This window comes from Chiloscyllium plagiosum, unplaced genomic scaffold, assembly GCF_037043375.1.
Source record: "Chiloscyllium plagiosum isolate Xiang-an unplaced genomic scaffold, Cpla_swu_hap1 HiC_scaffold_22, whole genome shotgun sequence".
NCBI lineage: Eukaryota > Metazoa > Chordata > Chondrichthyes > Orectolobiformes > Hemiscylliidae > Chiloscyllium > Chiloscyllium plagiosum.
In genome coordinates, this window is record NW_028270160.1 from 22,856,240 (window position 1) to 22,879,105 (window position 22,866).

The window sequence follows — 22,866 nt, forward strand, 5'->3', positions numbered from 1 at the left end:
GGAAGGGCTTTTGCAAAAGGAGAATGGGGAGGGGATAGGCTATGTGTGTGAGACTCGGTCCCAGTCTCTAGGTTCTCATTCTTACACATACAACACATTTTCACCTTCCCACTGATTGCCTTCCCCTTCAAAAACTCTCCCGTCCTTTCCACAGACATTTTCCCTCCCATGGACCCTTCTGTCTCTCCTTTCCTCTCCCTTATTCTCACATATAGACTCCCTTATTCTTTCACAGACTCATTCACTCTCACTGGGTGTGAAAATAAATAAATACCACTCCCTTTCACCCTGTTTGCCGCTGCTGCTATAATTACAGACCATTTCTCTTCTGAACTTACTGCTGATTGACTCACTGGTCATTAGAACAGCAGTTCCTTGCTGATCTGGCACACCGATCTATCTGTATTTTGAGCTCTGTGGGCTGGATAGGGGTCGGGTTGGACTCTAGCCTCTGGGCCATATGTCAGACAAGCACAAGCACTCTCCTCACATTTCTTTGAGAGTCAGTGTAGATTTTGTATTCAAACATTGCCAGTTGGACTTAAGTCTGTAATTTTCTGCCTGAAGAGGTGCGTTACCTACCACCAATCTAAATCTAACAGCTAACTCCTACGATGGGTGAACCATTGAATTATCAACTTCATATTCAGGATATTGGTAAACAGAAATATACCAGTCCAATGTGGGATTCTCATTATACATGATATTGTCTGATCTAACATGCAATTAATACGGATCCCACACACAGTTACCCACTTTTCTTCCCTGCTTACTTAAGTCTCATTAGATTCCAAAAGTAAATCACTAAGTGATGCATCCTTAGACTTTGATGTGAGAAAGCATTCAGTACAACAAGGATTTCTTTCTTTAGAATTATTATCCACTATCCTCTGCTTTTCTTTTCTCCCATCTTCATTTCCAAGACTTGGACTACAGACTTCTAATGGATTAGGCCATGCTGATTGGCAAATTACTGTAGAACTGCTGTTGGCTCTGCAGGATGGCTGACTGGGCAACTTTCCCATTCTTATTGCCTGACATCAGGCTCACTGGAAGGATTGTCAATCAACCTGTCTGGTTATTTTATTAAGTTAAAAATCACACAACACCAGGTTATAGTCCAACAGGTTTAATTGGAAGCACACTAGCTTTCGGAGGACACTCCTTCATCAGGTGATAGTGGAGGGCTTGATCGTAACAGAATTTACTGCAAAGTTTTGCTATAAATTCTGTGTTACGATCGAGCCCTCCACTATCACCAGATGAAGGAGCGTCCTCCAAAGGTAGTGTGCTTCCAATTAAACCTGTTGGACTATAACCTGGTGTTGTGTGATGTTTAACTTTGTACACCCCAGTCCAACACCGGCATCTCCAAATCATAGTTATTTTATGTTATGTTTTATACACATAATTTGCATGGCTACCATGACTTGGAGGTGCCAATGTTGGACTGGGATGGACAAAGTTAAAAATCACACAACACCAGCTTATAGTCAAACAGGTTTATTTGGAAGGACTAGCCTTCGGAGCGCTGCTCCTTCATCTGGTGGTTATGGAGTTTAAGATCATGCTCACAGAATTTATAGCCAAAGGAGTCCAGTGTCATGGAGATGTGACACAGTAAACAATCTCAGATTAAAACTTCCATCTTTTATAATGGGATATGCTGCGTTCTGTTCTTTGATATGTAAACCCAAAACTTCTTTTAACTTACATTCTCAAGATCGCTCAGCTTTTTAAATAATAGGTGTGAAGTAAATCTGTGTCCACACTGATTGAAACAAAATCTAATTATATTATTTATCCTGACCGCTTACTATCACCAAACCATCCCTACGAAAACATTAAGAAGAATTCAGATAAATTGAGGTGTCATTAATATCATGTGAAAAAGAATAGTCACCATGAGGAGATATCTCTAATTAACAATTGATCCATTGTGAGTCCTTTCCCTCGAGGGCACAATCCAGATTTATAGTGAGGACAGCGCTGTTCGAGGCAATGAGTAAAACCTGATTTATGTATGTTTAAACACAATGGAAATTTCAAAATGCTTTCTTCAGTAAATATTTATCTATTGAATAACAATTCAATTAAAGTAGCAGGAAAAGGCTGTACATTGCAATACCAAAGATGGTAATGAAGGATGGAAAGGATTCATTTTGATTTACGATTATTTTCAGGAAGAAGGAAAATCATCCTATTCTTGATTGACCTCCCTAATCGGAGGTGAGGCTATCAGATAAAGAAATAATACGTATTTCTTTAACTTCCTTCATGGTTTCTGGACATTCCCAAAATGATTTATAACAATGGAAATATTTCTAAAATTCCTTACCCTTGCTGCACTGGAAACATGCCAGCCCAATCTGAGTACAACAAACACCCACAAAAAGCAGCGTGATGCGTAACCAAATCATCTGTTTTAGTGTGGCATTGTTTGGTGGATACTGCGTATACATGTGTAAAAATTGAGTTTCTTAGTAAGTGGTCGATATTTACAAGACTGATAACTTTGAGGGGTTAAAATCCGCCCGCTCCCATTGTCCTATTTTCACACATTCACCGGGTTGAACATTGGTTCCACTAACCTCCTCACCTTACCCAAGATATAGTGCGTAAAGGGTCTTGATATTATGTGATAATGTGTACAGATACAGGGAGCTGAATAAATGCCTTCAAAGGTGTGCCTTTCTCTGATCCCATCTATAAGTCGATTTGTTATAGAGTAAGTTTGACTTCAAAGTGTGCAGAGGGCAAAAACAAAACATTTGGGCGTTCTAACCAAAATATTGAAGGTCGACTTGCACACAAGATCAGCCATGATCAACCAGTTTATGGTAAATACTGATCAGGAAATTGGGGAGAACTCTTCTGTTTTTCCAAACTAGTGCCACGAGACACTTAAGTTCACCTCACAGACCAGATGAAGCCTCACTTTAATGTCTCATCTGAAAGACGGCACCTACAACAGTGTAGTACTGAAGTGTCAGCCTAGGTTATGTATTTGAGTCTTTTCGAGATGGCATCTGGAGGTCAGGGTAAGACCCATCTGTTCCACCCCCTGTAATGGAACGATAAGTCCTCAGCAAAGGCCTCACCTTCATCCCATGATGCTCCCACATCAACAAATTCAAGACATCATAACAGCAAAGTTTTTCTTCTGCTGACTCTGCCTCCCAGCTTACCTTTTCCATCAGGACTCCCACCCACCCTCTGAGGACTCCTTCTTCCGCCTCCAACATACTCCATTCACTTGGCCACCCCATGCTGGTCTGTTACCCACCCTTGATCTCTTTACCTCCAACTGTTCCCATGACATTGACCACTTTAATCTGTCCACCCCTTTCACCCACTCCAAAATCTCACCCCACAACGTGTAGCTTCCACTCCCTCTGCTCCAAACCCCAAACTAATCATCAAGCCATCAGACAAGGGTGACACAGTGGTAGTTTGGTGCACTGACCTATACACTGCTGAAGCCAGGGGCCAACTCATGAACATCTCCTCGTGCCCCCTCGACCACGACCTCACCTCCCATCACCAAACTATCATCCTATACCATCCACAACCTCATCATCTCAGGGGATCTCCCACTCACAGCCTCCAACCTCATTGTCCAGGAACCCCACATTGCCCAGTTCTATCTCCTACGCAAAATTCACAAACCTGACTCCCCCGGTTGACCCATCATGTCTGCCTGCTCCTGCCCCACTGAACTTATCTCCACACACGTCCTGTTCCCCTTGGTCCAGGATCACCCCATCCGTGGCCTCCAATGCCTCATTTTCACCACAGACATCCAGTCGCTGTACATGTCCATCCTCCATGATGAGGCCATCAAGCCCTCTGTTTCTCCCTTTCCCGCCGACCCGACCAGTGCATCTCCACTAACACACTCATTTGATTGGCTGAACTGGTCCTCACCTTCAACAACTTCTCCTTCAAATTCTGCCACATCCTTCAAACTATAGGGGTAGGCATGAGCACCCGCATGGGCCCCAACTATGCCTGCCTCTTCATCGGGTATGTGGTATAGTCCACCTTTTGCATTTACACTGGCACCATTCCCCAACTTTTCGTCTGCTACATTGATGACTGTATCGGCGCCACCTCGTGCTCCCACAAGAAGGTTGAACAGCTCATCAACTTCATGAGCGCTTTCCACTATAACCTCAAGTTCACCTAGACCATCTCAGACACCTCTCTCCCCTTCCTGGATCTCTCCATCTCAATTTCTGGCGACCAACTCAACACAGACATCCACTTCAAACTCACCGACTCCCACAATTACCTGGACTACAACTTGATCCACCCTGCCTCCTGTAAAAATGCTATCCCTTACACCCAATTCCTCTGCCTCCACCGCATCTGCTCCAGGAGGACCAATTCCACTCCAGAACATCCCAGATGGCCTCCTATTTCAAGGACCACAATTTCTCCTCTCACATGGTCAACAATGCCCTCCAGCACATCTCCTCTGCCTCCAGCACATTTGCCCTTGAACCCCACACCTCCAGTCACAACAAGGACAGAACGCTCCCCCCGCCCTCCCCCACTCCACCCCGGTCCTCACCTTCCACCCCACCAAACTCCGGATACAATGCATTATTCTCCACCATTTCCACCACATACAGTCAGACCCCACCACCAGAGATATATTTCCCTCTCCTTTCAGTATTCCACAGAGAACATTCCCTCCGCAACTTCCTCGAATGGTCTACGACTCCCTCCAACCCACCCTCCACTCCTGGCACCTTCCCTTGACACTGCAAGAGGTATAAAATCTGCGCCCACACCTTTCCACCACCATTCAAGGCTCCAAAGGATCCTTCTACATCCAGCAGAGATTTTCCTGCGCGTCTAAACACCTCATTTGCTATGTCTGTTGCTTTCGATGTGGCCTCCTCTACATTGGGGAGACAGGATGCCAACTTGCAGAATGTTTCTGAGAACATCTCTGGGACACATGCACCAATCAATCCCACTGCCCTGCGGCCAAAAACTTCAAATCCCCCTCTCACTCCGCCAAGGACATGCAAGTCCTGCGCCTCCTCCACTGCAAAATCCTAGCTACCTGATGAATGGAGGAAGAACACTTCATTTTCTGCCTTGGTCCCCTCCAACCTCACGGAGTCAATGTTGATTTCACCAGTTTCCTGATGTCCCCTCCCCCCACCTTATCCTAGATCCAGCCCTCCAACTTGGCACCGCCCTCTTGAACTGTCCTACCTGTCCATCTTCCTTCCCACCTATCCACTCCACCCTTCTTTCCGACCTATCACCATCATCCCCCACCTTCATCTACATATCGCATTCCAAGCTACCTTACCCCCAGCCCAACACCCTCCCATTTATCTCTCAGCCACCTTGGGCTCACCCCCACATTCCTGATGAACAGCTTATGCTTGAAACGTCAACCCTCCTGCTCCTCGGATGCTGCCTCACCAGCTGTGCTTTTCCCGCACCACACTTTTTGACTCTACTGGTTAATAGTCTAGAATACCATCCAACCTCACATACGTAGAATGGTCACTTGGGTGGAGTAATGGAGGATATTCAAAACACATGAGATTATAACAGCTTGAGAAAAGAAGAGTGAAAATCTAAATAAGTAAACTAAAAGTTATTGTCCTAATGTGACTTTACTACTAGAGAACTAATACAGTATTAATATAGCCAAATTCACATCCTTTACAAAATGTCACAGTTTGGCAACATTATCAGAAATGATACTAAACTTATTGATTATGTCTTCATATTACATACATCTTTTTAAAATTAATTTAAATGGCGTTGTACAGTTAAACTAAAATGGGTATGTTAGCAGAGTGGCAATTGTATAAATTTTTCTAAAAAAAATTAAAACAATAGAATTGCAGTTCAAAAATATTAGAGTTCTACACAGTTGGAAGTGAATTTGAAATATTGTCTGTTCCAGCAGTATGAGATCCTACCCGAGGTACACAGATCTCTAATAATATGTCCCAACATCACTACAGAGTGTACTCATGTGTAGTTTACCAGAATGCATATTTGCAAATGCATACAATTTAACATTCTTCTCTAACTGGAATTATGAATATCAGTGAGATTTATTCTTTGTGTGTTTTACCTTTTTTAAATCTACCTTTCTTGTGATACAATGGACTACATATAGATATTAAAATACTGATTTAAACTCCTGTCACGCATGTGATGTGTGGGCTTACTGAGAAGCTCATGTAATGGCACAACATGTGGTCTGAAGAAATGTTAAATTCTAAGCCTTAGGAAGATGAAGGGATGCCCAAGAGGCTGGTTCTTTGATAACAGCCATTGAGGTCCACTTTTATGAAAGGGAGAATTATTTTTCTTCATAAAGAACATATAATTCACCTGAAGGAACCTAATATTAAATTGGGTACTTTGCATGTTCCTTCACACTTCTGAGATCTAAGCCATTCTTTTCAGGATGTCGTTCTCTGCCAACTGTTGCCTCGTTTTTACAGATTTGATTCCTAACCTTGGGCAGCCAATTTTCCTAATTACATTTACTGTGTGTGAGGTCCCATTGACAGTGTGTGACCTAGTAGAATTTACTCTTGTGTGTCTATTCTCCTGCTAGTACAGTGGAGATCTGTCTGACTTTTCTAACAGCAAGAGGAGCCTTGAATTCAGCTCTTCAAATGATCAAACTTCAAAGTACTAAAAGGCCTAAGAAAATTGTGGAGAATCTTTTACAGGCTTGCACTCTGACCCAGCTGATTTTCTGGTTTATCTGCACTCAAGCAATGCAATGCGCTTGGGTACAAGTTCAAGCTAATCCCTCTCTGCTGTCTGTGAATAGCATACATTTTCCATTATGTCTGGTTCTTTTTGCTCTGGCTCAGCAGCAACTCTTTACATGCCTCATTTCCACTTCTGAATTTTTGGGCATTCACTGTACTCCAAACTGTCAAATGCTCTGTAATCACCATGTCCAATAGCTCCAGGTATCATTAAATTGTTCATCTGGATTCCCAATTTGCCACAAGACAAACTGCATTCAGGAAGAAAAGAGCAATAAGGGCAAAAAAGAGCAACCTAAGGGAAGAAATAAATCCAGTATAGGCATTATTTTCAACATGTGGTAGCTTTTCAAGTACTTCTTTTTTGGAGTCATAATCTTTCAAATCGCCATCCTGGATTTTCTAAAAAAAAATCAATTTTGTAAAGGAAAGGTTGCATAGAGCAACTTGTTTTCATCTGGGGAATGTATTTTGCTTTTACTTTGTCTCCTACAGGATTTGGGAAATCTGATTTTAAAAATATGACATACCAAGGTGTGTCTAAACCTTGGGAGCATGGTCATTGCCTTGATCTTGGTTCTTCACCAAGGAATGCTCAGATCCCTGAATGGAAGAGCCATAGGGAACAAAACACCGTGTGGGCGGCACGGTGGCGCAGTGGTTAGCACTGCTGCCTCACAGCGCCAGAGACCCGGGTTCAATTCCCTCCTCAGGCGACCGACTGTGTGGAGTTTGCACATTCTCCCCGTGTCTGCGTGGGTTTCCTCCGGGTGCTCCGGTTTCCTCCCACAGTCCAAAAATGTGCAGGTTAGGTGAATTGGCCATGCTAAATTGCCTGTAGTGTTAGGTGCAGGGGTAAATGAAGGGGAATGGGTCTGGGTGGGTGCGCTTCGGCGGGTCGGTGTGGACTTGTTGGGCCGAAGGGCCTGTTTCCACACTGTAAGTAATCTAATCTAAAAAAAAGTAAAGCAGTTAGTTTGCTGAAAATAGATTTTGTTTTGTTCTCCAGGGAGAACAGCATTAGCAATTCAGCCTTTAACAAGAGCAACTCATCTTCACAAAGATGACCAGCAGCTCCATAAGCACATCTTGCCCACCCAAAATATTTGTGACTCATTCTTCATCCCATATGGCTGGATACCATAAAATCCGCCCAAAGGCAAACCAAGATCCTCAACTACATGACACCGACATCAATCATGTGTAAAACCACTCCAGGTGGGAACCCTAGACATCCCAGCAATGTAGCACCATGTGGAATAGGGAACAGCTTTATACAATGTAGGATAGGATCAACGGAATGAAGTGTCAAATAACTGGTGGACTCCCAACGGCCACACAAGCCTTGTAGCTGAAGGAGACAGTGAGGTCTGCAGATGCTGGAGATCAGAGCTGAAAGTGTATTGCTGGAAAAGCTCAGCAGGTCAGGCAGCATCCGAGGAGTGGGAAAATCGATGTCTCAGGCCGGAGCCCTCCATCAGTAAAGGGCTTGGCTTCAGCCTAGCAGCTGAAGTCAGGCAATGGAAGGAGAACACTCTTATGGTTCTCCAGCCCACACACATACACATTGAGAGTGCCCAATGCAAATTCCAAAGTTAAACAACTAAAGAAGGAATTGAAGATGAACATTCCAAATTACAGCAGGGACTCATCAGGAAGAATGGTATTACCTCTGGATCTTCAGTATTCCCAAAGATCTGAAAAGAGAATGATTAATTATTTTCATTCAGAAATCTATTTGACTTGGCTCAAAGCCAAACTTTGTAAATGAACTGCTGAATCCTGCAGCACATACCATCAAAATAATGAAGAATTTTACTGAGATCATAGAGATAGTGATACTCAAACCATTTTAGGTTGAATACCTCCAATTAATGCTCCTTTTATAATGGATCTGCCATTCAAATTATAATGCTATATTAATGAAAATGACACAGTTACTGGCAGATTTACATACCTTCAACATGTTCACTACCATTGTGACTCAGTTCAGTGAGTTCCATTCCAGTGTCCAGCACCAAGTCAGGATAATCAACAAAATGATTATTTACCTTTTAAATCTTGCCTTTCTTAGCAATCCTTCATGTGTGATTACTTCCCCACATGTAGCTGTCATACTTCACTCCTGTCCTACATCATGTCCACCTCTCATTTACTTTTTCTGAAACTCACAGGTGGCGATTCATTAAAGGTCTATGGATAAAAGTAGATTTTTTTTGATGAACCATGTTATTCTGGAAAAGCCCCTCCTCTTAAAATCCCTAAACCTAACTCTTAGATTACTTTTCATACCCCCTGGAATGGTTCCATGACAACCCAGATGTCAACAGATTCAAACGTGAGAACCACTGAGGAGAAAGCTTTGAGAGATGAGAAATCAGGCCATGAGGAAATTAAACAAGCAGAAAGCTGGGGAGAATTAGTCTTTCAGTGCACTGAAAGAAGAATCGCTCATTCTGATTTTTGAGATATGTTTCTAATCAAAGTTATATGGACCTCTAATTCTGTAACAATTAAAGCGTATTTTAATCTTAACAAAACCAATAGATAGAAAACTGATAATGCTTGGTTATTTGTTACCTCTGATTACTCCAAAGGAGACCCCATACATTTACTCCTCAACAACAAAAACAGCATTGTACAAAATGAATGAGCAAGACTTCAAATTCTGTCAAGTCACATTACCTTGGCATACTTGGCATTCCCAAAAAAGCGATCCCAAAAAAGCAGACCCATGTGAATACTTGTTTAGATTTGCTGAGTATTCCTAACATTTTCAGTTACTATTTTGGATTTCAAGACCTGCAATTTCTGTTTCTATTTTTTCTTAACACATCTGGTTAGAAGTAAAAGAAGAAAATATTCGACCAACTTACATGTGTGCATATATGCATATATATATATATATATATATATATATAGAGAGAGAGAGAGAGAGAGAGAGAGAGGAGCTCCCTCGCCACCTGACATCATTAATGCACAAACATTCATGATCATTGCTTCCTTATCTCTTGCACATTTGTAAAATGGAAAGAAATACTTTGCAATTTGCTTTACTCAAAACAATTTCTTCACAAATTGCAACTGCACAATTACGTCCATGACCTTTGCTCTCTGAATCAAAGTATACTTTAAAAAATTCAAGTAATCAAACTGTCTGTGGGATGCACTCTGTGGGCAATATACGTTGCTTCATAAAGTATCATTCACCAGTGCAAAAACTCTAGCTCCAGACTTGACTCCCTCTATCACAGACAACATTTTTCAATAAGCTGGAACACAGATTAGTTTTGGATGTCCTCAGTAGAAAAGGTTTTTGAGGTAACTGTAAATAATTAATTGTTGTCCTTATAATTTTGAGCTGAGCTTAGGATGAAAGTAATGTCAGTGAAACCTATCGTTGAAAAATTAATTTGATCATTTAATGCATAAGTGTCACACCAATATTTAGCCATAATTTCATAAATAGCTACAATATTTATTTTAAAAGATTGAAGACATTTAATATAATGTTTAATTCAACTGAAGTGATTATATAATTTAAACATTGAACAGCAAAACCAGCTACATCTGAACAACTAGAAAATGCTTGCAACAAATTTCAAGTAAATGATTGAAATAAGAGGAACAAGAGCAGTGAAATGCTGTGCAAGTGGAGAAAAACATTACACCACCATGCAGATTTAAAATCACAATCTCATCAGAGATTCACATTGTACTATATAGAAGAGATAATTCATGTGATTCGGAATTGCTTCAGGATTACAAAAGAATTCCAAAGAACAAGTGGCTATTAGATCATGTAAAATGACAGAATTTAAGAGAAGAGACAGGTTGTATCTCTGAGAAAATTGTAAGAGTTTTTGGCAATAACTTTACATTAGGTAACAATAATTTAAAAGCAAGTGCAATTCCACACTTAGAAGAACACAGATTACAGTTTCTAGGAAAACCTGCTGAAAACTTTATTAATGATCTTTATACATTATCAGAATTTTGAGATTAAAGTGTTTAACAACCAGAACAAATCCATGACAGAATTGACATTCAAGTTTCTGATCTATTCCTTTCAGATTTATTTACAAGTAAAAGACAATCTCACACGAGAAAGAAATATTCCAATGGTGGAAAAGTTGAAACGTGTAAACAGTACAGGAGAATGCTGGAAACAGAAAGTCAACCTAACTCATGCAGAACCTCAGACTTAGTCAATTTTCTCAGGTACAAATATATCACATACCATATAATTGTCAGACACCAAAAGTCTTTAAATCTATTGATGCTAAAATTCATTGTCCAGATGTGAGTTAAGGAAACACATTCACACACACGAACAGAAGCAATGTCCAGATTTTTTACACCAATGTAATTTTTATAAAAAAGTTGGACAATCCCAGAAAATATGCTGAAATCGAAAACAACTACAAGACAAATAATGCTTACTTGCACAAAGATGTTAACACTATATTGCAAACATCTCTGAAAGAAACCCAGAATACCAAGACAAAGCTTCAATAGAATATCTTTGACAATATACCACTTTTGGAGGATGTGAATCTTTCCAAGAAGAAATAAGTGACTCATTTGAACCAGATATGATGCCCTAGTGCTCAAACCATATACCATGCCGACCAAGGACAGATTTCACAATGTGTACCAAAAGAAACAAGGACATCAAAAATGTTTCCAGAGCAGCCATGTTGCTCACTGTAAATGAAAGGGAAAAACAGAAACATTCAAAGAAAGGAAAACAAAATGGTACAGAGACAATGATTCAAAAATGTTGAAATCAGTGGTGAGTTTGGAAGGCTATAACATGCTAAATTGAAAGTTGAGCTGCTGCTTCTCTAGTTTACATTGAGCTTCACTTGAATAGTGCAAAAGCCCGAGTACAGAGGTGTCAGCTTAGGGGCAAAGTGGAGAATTAAAATGACAGGTCACAAGAAGCAGAGGGTCATACTTCAGACTGAAAAAGGTGGTCACCCAGCCTTCCCAGTGAGAAGACCACCACATTATAAGGAGCAAATACTATAGGATAAATTGAATGAACCACATATAAAACATCATTCCACCTGGTAGGAGAATTTGGGTTCTTAGATGGTGAGGAGTAAGGTCGTATAATGACAGGTGTTACATCCCTTGCTTTTGCTTGGGAAGGAGATGAAATGTTGGGTGTTACTGAGGAGTGGGCCAGAACATCAGAGAGGGAATGTCCTTTTGAAATGTTGTTACAGGAAGGGAAGAGAAGATATGCATAGTAGTGGCATCACATTTGAGGTAGCAGAAACAGTGGAAAATGTACGATTGAATACAGACAATAATTGGGAGGAAAGTGAGGTAAAAGGGAATCCTAATGGGAGGGAAGAGAAGCTTGATTGAGTTTTTTGAAGAAGTAACAAAGAGGACTGATGAGGGCAGTGCAGCAGATGTGATATATATGGACTTCAGTAAGGTGTTCAACAAGGCTCCATACGGGAGACTGGTTAGCAAGGATAGACCTCATGCAATACAGGGAGAACTAGCCATTTTGATACAGAACTGGCCCAAAGTTGAAGACAGAGGGTGGTGATGGAGGGTTGTTTTTCAGACTGGAGGCTTGTGATCAGTGGAGTTCCACAAGGATTAGTGCTGGGTCCATGACTTTTCATCATTTATATAAATGATTTGGATGTGAGCATAAGAGGTATAGTTAGTAAGTTTGTAGCTGACACCAAAATTGGAAGTGTAGTGGACAATGAAGATTATACTGGGACCTTGATCAGATGGGCCAATGGGCTGAGAAGTGGCAGATGGAGTTTAATTTTGATAAATATTAGGTGCTGCATTTTGGGAAAGCAAATCTTAGCAGGGCTTATAGACTTAATGGTAAGGACCTAGGGAGTGTTGCTGAACAAAGAGACCTTGGAGTGCAGGTTCAAAGTCCTTGAAAATGGAGTTGCAGGTAGATCGGATAGTGAAGAAGGCGTTTGGTATGCTTTCCTTTATTGGTCAGAGTATTGAGTATTGGAGTTGAGAGGTCTTTTTGCAGCTGTAAATTACATTGGTTTGACCACTGTTGGAATATTGCATGCAATTCTGGTCTCCTTCCTATTGGGAAGATGTTGTGATACTTGAAAGGGTTCAGAAAAGATTTACAAAGATGTTGCCAGGGCTGGAGGATTTGAGCCATAGGGAGAGGCTGAACAGGCTGGGGTTTTTTTCCCTGGAGTGTCAGAGTCTGAGGGGTGACCTTATAGAGGTTTATAAAATTATGAGAGGCATGGATAGGATAAATAGACAAAGTCTTTTCCCTGGGATTGGGGAGTCCAGAACAGAGGGCATAGGTTTAGGGTAAAAGGGGAAAGATATAAAAGAGACCTCAGGAGCAACATTTTCATGCAGAGGGTGGTACATGTATGGAATGAGGTGCCAGAGGAAGTGGTGGAGGCTCATACAATTACAACATTTAAAAGGTATCTGGATGGGTATATAAATAGGAAGGGTTTACAGGGATACGGGCTGGGTGCTGAGGGTTGGGACTAGATTGGGGTGGGCTATCTGGTCAGCATACCAAAGGGTCTGTTCTTGTGCTGTACATCTCTATGACTCTATGACTGTAAGTGGTGAGGGAAGAAATCGGGCAGACACAACTGGGGCCTAGATTAGAGTGGTGCTGAAAAAGCACAGCAGTTCAGGCAGCATCCGAGGAACAGTAAAATCGATGTTTCGAGCAAAAGCCATTCATCAGGAATACAGGCAGAGAGATAAATGAGAGGAGGGTGGGGGTGGGGAGAAAGTAGCATAAAATATAATAGGTGAGTGAGGGAGGGGATGAAGGTGATAGGTCAGGGGGAGGGTGGAGTGGATAGGTGGAAAAGAAGATAGGCAGGTAGGACAAGTCATGGGGACAGTGCTGAGCTGGAAGTTTGGAACTTGGGTGAGGTGGGGGAAGGGGAAATGAGGAAATTGTTGAAGTCCACATTGATGGCCTGGGGTTGAAGTGTTCCGAGGCGGAAGATGAGACGTTCTTCCTCCAGGCATCTGGTGGTGAGGGAGCGACGGTGAAGGAGTTGAAATGCTGGGCCACAGGGCGGTGTGGTTGATTGGGGCTGGTGTCCCAGAGATGTTCCCTAAAGCGTTCTGCTAGGAGGCGTCCAGTCTCCCCAATGTAGAGGAGATCGCATCGGGAGCAACGGATACAATAAATGATATTAGTGGATATGCAGGTAAAACTTTGATGGATGTGGAAGGCTCCTTTAGGGCCTTGGATGGAGGTGAGGGAGGAGGTGTGGGCGCAGGTTTTGCAATTCCTGCAGTGGCAGGGGAAGGTGCCAGGATGGGAGGGTGGGTTGTAAGGGGGCGTGGACCTGACCAGGTAGTCACGGAGGGAACGGTCTTTGCGGAAGGAGGAAACGGGTGGGGAGGGAAATATATCCCTGGTGGTGGGGTCCATTTGGAGGTGGCAGAAATGTTGGTGGATGATTTGGTTTATGCGAAGGTTGGTAGGGTGGAAGGTGAGCACCAGGGGCATTCTGTCCTTGTTACGGTTGGAGGGGTGGGGTCTGAGGGCGGGATGTGGATGAGATGCGTTGGAGGGCATCTTTAACCATGTGGGAAGAGAAATTGCAGACTCGAAAGAAGGAGGCCATCTGGTGTGAACTGATCCTCTTGGGAGCAGATTACGGTGGAGGAATTGGGAATACGGGATGGCATTTTTGCAGGAGGTAGGGTGGGAAGAGATGTAATCCAGGTAGCTGTGGGAGTCGATGGGTTGTAAAATATGTCGGTGTCAAGCCGGTCATTGGTCAGGGTGGAATGTGTTGGTGAAGTTGATGAATTGCTCAACCTCCTTGCGGGAGCACGAGGTGGTGCCAATGCAGTCATCAATGTAGCGGAGGAAGAGGTGGGGAGTGGTGCTGGTGTAATTATGGAAGATGGACTGTTCTACGTAGCCAACAAAGAGACAGGCATAGCTGGGGTCCATACGGGTGCCCATGGCTACTCCTTTGGTCTGGAGGATTTGGGAGGATTCGAAGGAGAAATTGTTAAGGGTGAGGGCCAGTTCAGCAAAACGATGAGAGTGTCGTTGGAAGGGTACTGTTGGGGACGTCGGGAGAGGAAGAAACGGAGAGATTGGAGTCCCTGGTCATGGCGGATGGAGGTGTAAAGGGATTGGATATCCATGGTGAAGATGAGGCGTTGGGGGCTGGGGAAACGGAAGTCTTGGAGGGGGGTGGAGGGCGTGGGTGGTCAAAGCGAATCGCCTTGCCAACCATTGTGTAGTACAGAGTCCTTGGTTGAGGAAGCACTCTTTTGGAAGGCTGCATCATTAGAATTTAACTTACCAAAGATAGGAACCAGGAGAATTCCTGTGGATACAACAAGGGTACCAGTCTGTGCTGTTGATCCGAACAGGTAGCTTATCCCCACCTTACATTTCATGCAGCTCTACAATGCATAACCTAAAATGGAAGAAGAGCTTAGGAACTCAATATGTAAAAATTAACATCAGTCATCAAATATAATCTCTGTATTAATCTACCCAGCAGTGGTATCCATTTACCACACAACGGTCTTCTATTTTCAGATTTTGGAATCTTGCACTGAAAACCAAGATTCACTCTGATATTATTATTTTACATTTATAATTAAAATATTAGAAAACCCATTTAATGTGGTGTTGGTTTTCAATAAGTACCAAATTGAGTTTCTGATGCAGGCGTTCGCACCATAATGATTCCATGTTATAAGATTGAATTCCACCTCCCTAGAACATGATACCTCAGTGAATCAATCAAATTCATTATAGAGGTGTTTTACAGTGACTATTTTATTTTACAGTGTCTTTTATTTCACAGCTAAAATGCAGTATTTCAGCCTCAGAAGATATAGCTACAGTCTGTGGTTATTAATAGTGCTGTAATGAATATTCCACAACCCTTGGGAAGTAACCATTTGAATAATTCCTAGCATGTAAAAGATTCGATAGAGTCTGAAAGAATTTGTAAGGTGTAGGTGGGCAATGGGTGAGATTTTTCTGTCTCAGCTCTTTGTAGTCCTCTGTTATTACACTTGCTTATTGCTGTTATATAATTGATGAATAGTGCTTTCTTGCTCGAAATCGGCCTGTGAAACTGGGTAACAACAATTTGCCAGAAAAGCTCTTTGCTGCTCTGTAAATAAATTCTTTCAACTTGACTAAAGCTTTGTGCAGCACTGAAAATAACTAAAAGGAGTTGTCGGAGAGGAAATTTCTTTGTGTTATGCAAACACATGTTCTTCATGTATTCTTGAAAACAAGTTATTTACAACATGTTGAGCATTTGCAGGTGATTAACTTACACCTGTTTCTCTGCTTGATATAAAGCAAGCACAGCAGGAAATGTGTTGCTGGAAAAGCGCAGCAGGTCAGGCAGCATCCAGGGAACAGGAGAATCGACATTTCGGGCATAAGCCCTTCTTCAGGAATGAGGAAAGTTTGTCCAGCAGGCTAAGATAAAAGGTAGGGAGGAGGGACTTGGGGGAGGGGCGTCGGAAATGTGATAGGTGGAAAGAGGTCAAGGTGAGGGTGATAGGTCAGACTGGGGTGGGGGCGGAGAGGTCGGGAAGAAGATTGCAGGTTAGGAAGGCGGTGCTGAATTCGATGGATTTGACTAAGACGGGGTGGGGGGAGGGGAAATGAGGAAACTGGTGAAATCCGAGTTCATCCCTTGTGGTTGGAGGGTTCCTAGGCGGAAGATGAGGCGTTCTTCCTCCAACCGTCATTTTGTTGTGGTCTGACGATGGAGGAGTCCAAAGACCTGCATATCCTTGGTGGAGTGGGAGGGGGAATTGAAATGTTGAGCTACAGGGTGGTTGGGTTGGTTGGTCCGGGTGTCCTGGTACTGGTCGGTACGGCGGGAAAGAAAGAAGCGGAGGGCTTTGAGTCCTTCGTGATGGGGGATGGAGGTATACAGGGACTGGATGTCCATGGTGAAAATAAGGCGTTGGGGACCGGGGAAGCGAAAATCATGGAGCAGGTGGAGGGCATGGGTGGTGTCCCGAACGTAGGTGGGGAGTTCTTGGACTAAGGGGGACAGGACGGTGTCAAGGTATGCGGAGATGAGTTCGGTGGGGCAGGAGCAGGCGGAGACAATGGGTTGGCCGAGGCAGTCAGGTTTGTGGATTTTGGGCAGGAGGTAGAAGCGGGAGGTGCGGGGTTGTGGGACTATGAGGTTGGAGGCGGTGGATGGGAGATCCCCCGAGGTGATGAGGTTATGGACGGTCTGGGAGATGATGGTTTGGTGATGGGGGGTGGGGTCATGGTCAAGGGGGCAGTAGGAGGAGGTATCTGCGAGCTGGCGTTTGGTCTCAGCGGTGTAGAGGTTGGTGCGCCAAACTACTACCCCGCCACTGGTAGGACCCCACTGGTCCTCACCTACCACCCCACCAATCTCCATGTACAGCGCATCATCCGCCGTCATTTCCGCTACCTCCAAACAGACCCCACCACCCAAGGATATATTTCTCTCCCCTCCCCTATCAGCATTCCATAAAGACCACTCCCTCCGTGACTCCCTCGTCAGATCCACACCCCCCACCAACCCACTCCCGGCACCTTCCCCTGCAACCGCAGGAGGTGCAAGACTTGCGCCCACACCTCCCCCCTCACCTCCCTCCAAGGCCCCAAAGGAAACTTCCATATCCGCCACAGATTCACCTGCACCTCCACACATATCATCTATTGCATCCTCTGCACCCGATGTGGCCTCTTCTATATTGGGGAGACAGGCCGGCTACTTGCGGAGCGTTTCAGAGAACACCTCTGGGACACCCGGAGCAACCAACCCAACCACCCTGTAGCTCAACATTTCAATTCCCCCTCCCACTCCACCAAGGATATGCAGGTCTTTGGACTCCTCCATCGTCAGACCACAACAAAACGACGGTTGGAGGAAGAACGCCTCATCTTCCGCCTAGGAACCCTCCAACCACAAGGGATGAACTCGGATTTCACCAGTTTCCTCATTTCCCCTCCCCCCACCCTGTCTCAGTCAAATCCATCGAATTCAGCACCGCCTTCCTAACCTGCAATCTTCTTCCCGACCTCTCCGCCCCCACCCCAGTCTGACCTATCACCCTCACCTTGACCTCTTTCCACCTATCACATTTCTGACGCCCCTCCCCCAAGTCCCTCCTCCCTACCTTTTATCTTAGCCTGCTGGACAAACTTTCCTCATTCCTGAAGAAGGGCTTATACCCGAAACGTCGATTCTCCTGTTCCCTGGATGCTGCCTGACCTGCTGCGCTTTTCCAGCAACACATTTCCGTCTCTGATCTCCAGCATCTGCAGACCTCACTTTCTCCATAAAGCAAGCACAAATCACACAAGGATTCAAAATGGTTCACCACCGAAGTTCTCCTACTTTCAATTCAGAAAACATCTCCACAAACAAATCCTGTTGGTAAACACTAACTGTCATTTTGACATAATTTATTACCATGAGTGCTACTCTTACATGACTTACCTAATCTCATGATTTGTCTCACTGAATGATTAGCCCTTTCTATTGTGCCATGCTGCTTGCTGTGGATTTATCAGTCTCTTTATGCTGTAGGTACAAATTTCATGCTAGAACCATCATATTCATGATAAAGTGAAATTCTTTATGTACATGATTAAACACATATACACAGTACCTCTCACTGGAACTGAATGTATACAAACTGCCTTGTTATTTGAAGTCTCCTGCACTGCCTGATTTAGGCACAAATTAAAATCACCCTGTAGCACAGCATTTCAACTCCCCCTCCCACTCCACCGAGGATATGCAGGTCATTGGACTCATCCACCGCCAAACCACAACAACGCGACGGTCGGAGGAGGAGCGTCTTATCTTCCGACTGGGAACCCTCCAACCACAGGGGATGAACTTGGACTTCACCAGTTTCTTCATCCCCCCTCCCCCCACCTTGTCTCAGCCGAATCCCTCCAGCCCGGCACCGCCTTCCTGACCTGCAGTCTTCTTCTTGACCTCTCCGCCTCCACCCTAATTCATTCCTGAAGAAGGGCATGTGCCCGAAACGTCGAATCTTCTGTTCCCTAGATGCTGCCTGACCTGCTGTGCTGTTCCAGCAATAAAGTTTCAGCTTTGATCTCCAGCGTCTGCAGACCTCACTTTCTCCACAAATTAAAGCTACACCTTGTGTCCTTACATTATGAAAAGTTATTAAATTAAAAATTGACTCAATTTCAAGCTTTAGATTATCAGTGTAAAAGTAAAGGAGACAGAGGAGAACAGACTCATTCTTGTACTGATATGACAAAAATATTAATGTGGCTACATAATTATTATACAGAACAGTCCTGCTTGGATATTGAATGCCATCAGAAAGCTTTGATTTTCTCTTCGCCTTCATTCAAGAATGCAATACTCAGACTTGCAGGCTCCTGTGTCTCTCTCTGATGAACTACAGCCCAACTACAGGTTAAAAGCACCTCTATGGTGCCATCCCTTTCCCTTGACCTCCCTCTGTCATATGATCCAGTTACATGTTATGTTCACTAAATAAAAGTGCCTTACATGGTTTTTCAAGACAATAACAAAAACAAAATGTTTTAAATTTTAAAATGCTTTCCTTCTAAAATATAATTTTAACCAACAAAGTGTAAATACTATTCCCTTCTCTCCTTGACACCAGGTTGTATATTTTACCTCTACTCACAAACATAAAGGATTAAATTCAAACTATTTGTCTGGGGGTTCTCTCTGTTTTTGTAATAGTGACCCGCTGAAAATGAAGAGGATGTTTGAAAATGGATAGCAGCAAAGAAAAAAAAGCAGCAGCATGATGGGCAGGAGGGTGGCACAGTGGCTCAGTGGTTAGCACTGCTGCCTCACAGCACCAAGGACCCAGATTCAATTCCACCCTCAGGCAACCGTCTGTACGGAGTTTGCACATTCGCCCAGTGCTTGTGTGGGTTTCCAACGGGTTCTCTGGTTTCTTCTCAAAGTCAATAGATGTGCAGGTTAAGTGGACTGGCCATGTTAAATTGCCCTTTTGTATCCAGGGATGTGTGGGTTAGGTGAATTAGCCATGGAAAATGCTGGGTTACAGGGATAGGATGGGGGATTAGGTCTGGGTTGGATGCTCTTAAGAGTGGATTCAATGGGCTGAATAGTGTGCTTCCACACTGTAGGGATTCTATTCTAAAACAGTAATCAGACATTATTTGGAGATGCTGGTGTTGGACGGGGTGTACAAAGTTAAAAATCACACAACACCAGGTTATAGTCCAATGGGTTTATTTGGAAGTACTAGCTTTCAAAGCGCTGCTCCTTCATCAGGTGGTTGTCACTCCAAAAGCTAGTGCTTCCAAATAAACCTGTTGGACTATAATCTGGTGTTGTGTGATTTTTAACAATCATACATTGGCAGTTATTTCACTATAATAAAGGAGGTACCTTATATTCAAAGCAATCAGCTAGGCTCATGGCAACCACAAACATCCATCTCTCCTATCAGGATCAGTGATACAGATGTAAATGTGATTACTATCCTTGAGAATGTGATAGAACCTGAAATTCCATTTTGAGATAATAAATAAACAAAGATCAATGATTCATTTTGGAGATGTCTTGACTGAGAATGATATTGCACTGTGGACACAGAAAAGTTCTTTGGTGTCAATATTGAAAATGATGTGGAGGTGCTGGTGTTGGACTGGGATGGACAAAGCCAAAGATCATACAACGCCAGGTAACAATAACCTGGTGCTGTGATTTTGAATACTGAAAATGGCCCTTTTGGGAAATCAAAGCGGCCATTCAAAAACTAAACTAAATATTATTTTAAAGGGACCATTTAATTCCACAAAATAAAATGTTGAAAGGTACAACCAGGAATAGCTGGTGTACTCTCCAAAATGGTTACTTTTCCTGCTTTGACTGCAAACTCTTCTTAAAATCATCAATAGCACTGGCTACTGATGAGTTTAATGACTGATGAAATTCTGTTGAAATTCAAAATCATTGGTACTGAGGATAACAGAAAATCTTTGCTTGCATATATAATGATGCAACTCAGTTTGACCTTTGATTGACATTTGGAGGAATTGATGAAAATGGAGAAAGAGAATTGAAGACATGTACTTGAATGTGTAATGGCAGTTGCGTATGAATTAGCGTTCAGGAAAGGCATTGAAAAATTTGACTTCCTACATATTGGGAACTTTCTTGACTTGGAAGAGCTCATGGCTAAATTTGGATAATTTCTAGCCAATTGTACAAAAAACTGTGGAGGCACTGGATGTGGGGAGCCTTCTTTTTTTGTTTAAACAATATGTGATGCACTAATTTTTGTCATAAATGGGCTTATTGCAAGATATATATTTTTAGTCAGAATTTTACTTTGCAGAGTGAGTTCATTTATATATATTTTATTTATATTTATTTCTATGTGGTTATCGAGCTTTGATATTATTATTTTTGTTATCCCTTCTGTTCGAATGCTACTTCTCTTTTGCAATGCTATGGGACCTCTTAATTTTGATGTAGCTTACGGCCTCAGCATGTTATCTTCCAGCCATGGTCTTCCTGTTCTATCACAAACCTTCACCATATTTTTTTCCACCTTTCCATTTCCCTTAGTGTCACGGCCTTGGTTCTGGTTGCACTCTGTAGGTGAACTACCACTCTCATCAATACTCAGAACAGAATCTTGGCTGGAGAGTGGGATGTAGTCAGGGAATCCTGTACTACCTGACTAGTGATATTTGACTGTTCAGTGCTCACTCATTCTCTCTCTTCCTGTATACACTTTGGTTGTGGAGTGACCACATCTATAAATACGCTATAAACACAGTTCCCAGCCTCATGGTAATGTCAGCTGTGGCTGAAATCCAGAATTGCAACTTCCTGCACAGATGTTTATTCAGGACATGGGAAATGTCCTAGAAGTCCCACCTAACAGAGAACGTACATCTTGAGGTTGAAGCAGCCCTGCCATTCCTTTAAACAATGAGCCAGATCATGCTGAGAAAGTAATGATTTACACAGTTATTAAAACAAACAATGGGCCAGCAGAATTCAGGGCATTATGAAATATCCTGGGAGCTGTGAATTCCTAGAATAACCTGGTTGATATATGTAACTCTGACATTTATTTTGTACAAATGTCCTCTTGTTATTAACTTTCCTATTATTTTTAAAAACCTACATTTCCTCATTAAATTCATCATTGAGAATTTGTGATGGACCTGAAAATCTGAATAATACTTTAACAAATTGACCAGTAAAGAAAAGCATTTCAATTGTTTCATTAAATTCCTACAATAGTCAATCATTGCTTGAAACTTAAATTTGATATGCATCTTTTATTCTAAATTCAATCTTGGTTCCCCTCTCAGTTTCTCTTTCAGTATCTCATTCACCTTTCCCCTTTGTTAAGTCCCTTCTCACCCCAGTTATACTCTCTTCCATCAGGCAGAAGATACAAAAGTTTGAATACATACATGAATAGATTCAAGAACAACTTTTTCCCTGCTGTTATCAGACTTTTAATGAACCTCTCTAATGTTAATTCTGATCTCTCTCTCCTCTGCACCTTCTGTGCGGCTATAACACTATTCTGTTCTGCTGTGCTGATGCACTTTGTATGGCACAAACTGCCTGTATAGCACACAAAACGACACCTTTCACTGTATCTCTGTACATGTGACAACAATAAATCAAATAACCAATCCTTAAAATTCATTGGTTAAGAAGATACATTGCTGGTTTCAGCTCATCAAAATGATCCCAGGTGCCCATTGCCTTTACTACAACATTACAAGGTCTTAGTTGTAACAAATTATGATACAAAATATTACTAGTTTTTTGGGAGCATGTGTAATGTTAAAAAGAAGACATGTTGTGAAAGCTTTTTATTTTGCATTGATCAGGACAATTGGCAAGAATACAAATTCAAGGAGAAGACAACTGAATGATTGGACATTGGTAGAGGTATTGCCACAGAAATGCACTTACTAATGCTGATTGACAGTTTTAAAACAAAACAGACTGACTCTGATGGGTCAGCATTGCCCTCAGAAATGAATCAGCAAATGGCTATCATATGTCTTCAGTGGAATGATGCC

At 42.6% G+C, this 22,866-nt stretch overlaps 1 pseudogene; it reads left to right on the forward strand.

Moving 5' to 3' along the window:
• Positions 1-3,692: 3,692 nt before the first annotated feature.
• LOC148145958 (uncharacterized) lies at positions 3,693-6,691 on the forward strand (annotated as a pseudogene).
• The last annotated feature ends 16,175 nt before the right edge of the window (positions 6,692-22,866 follow it).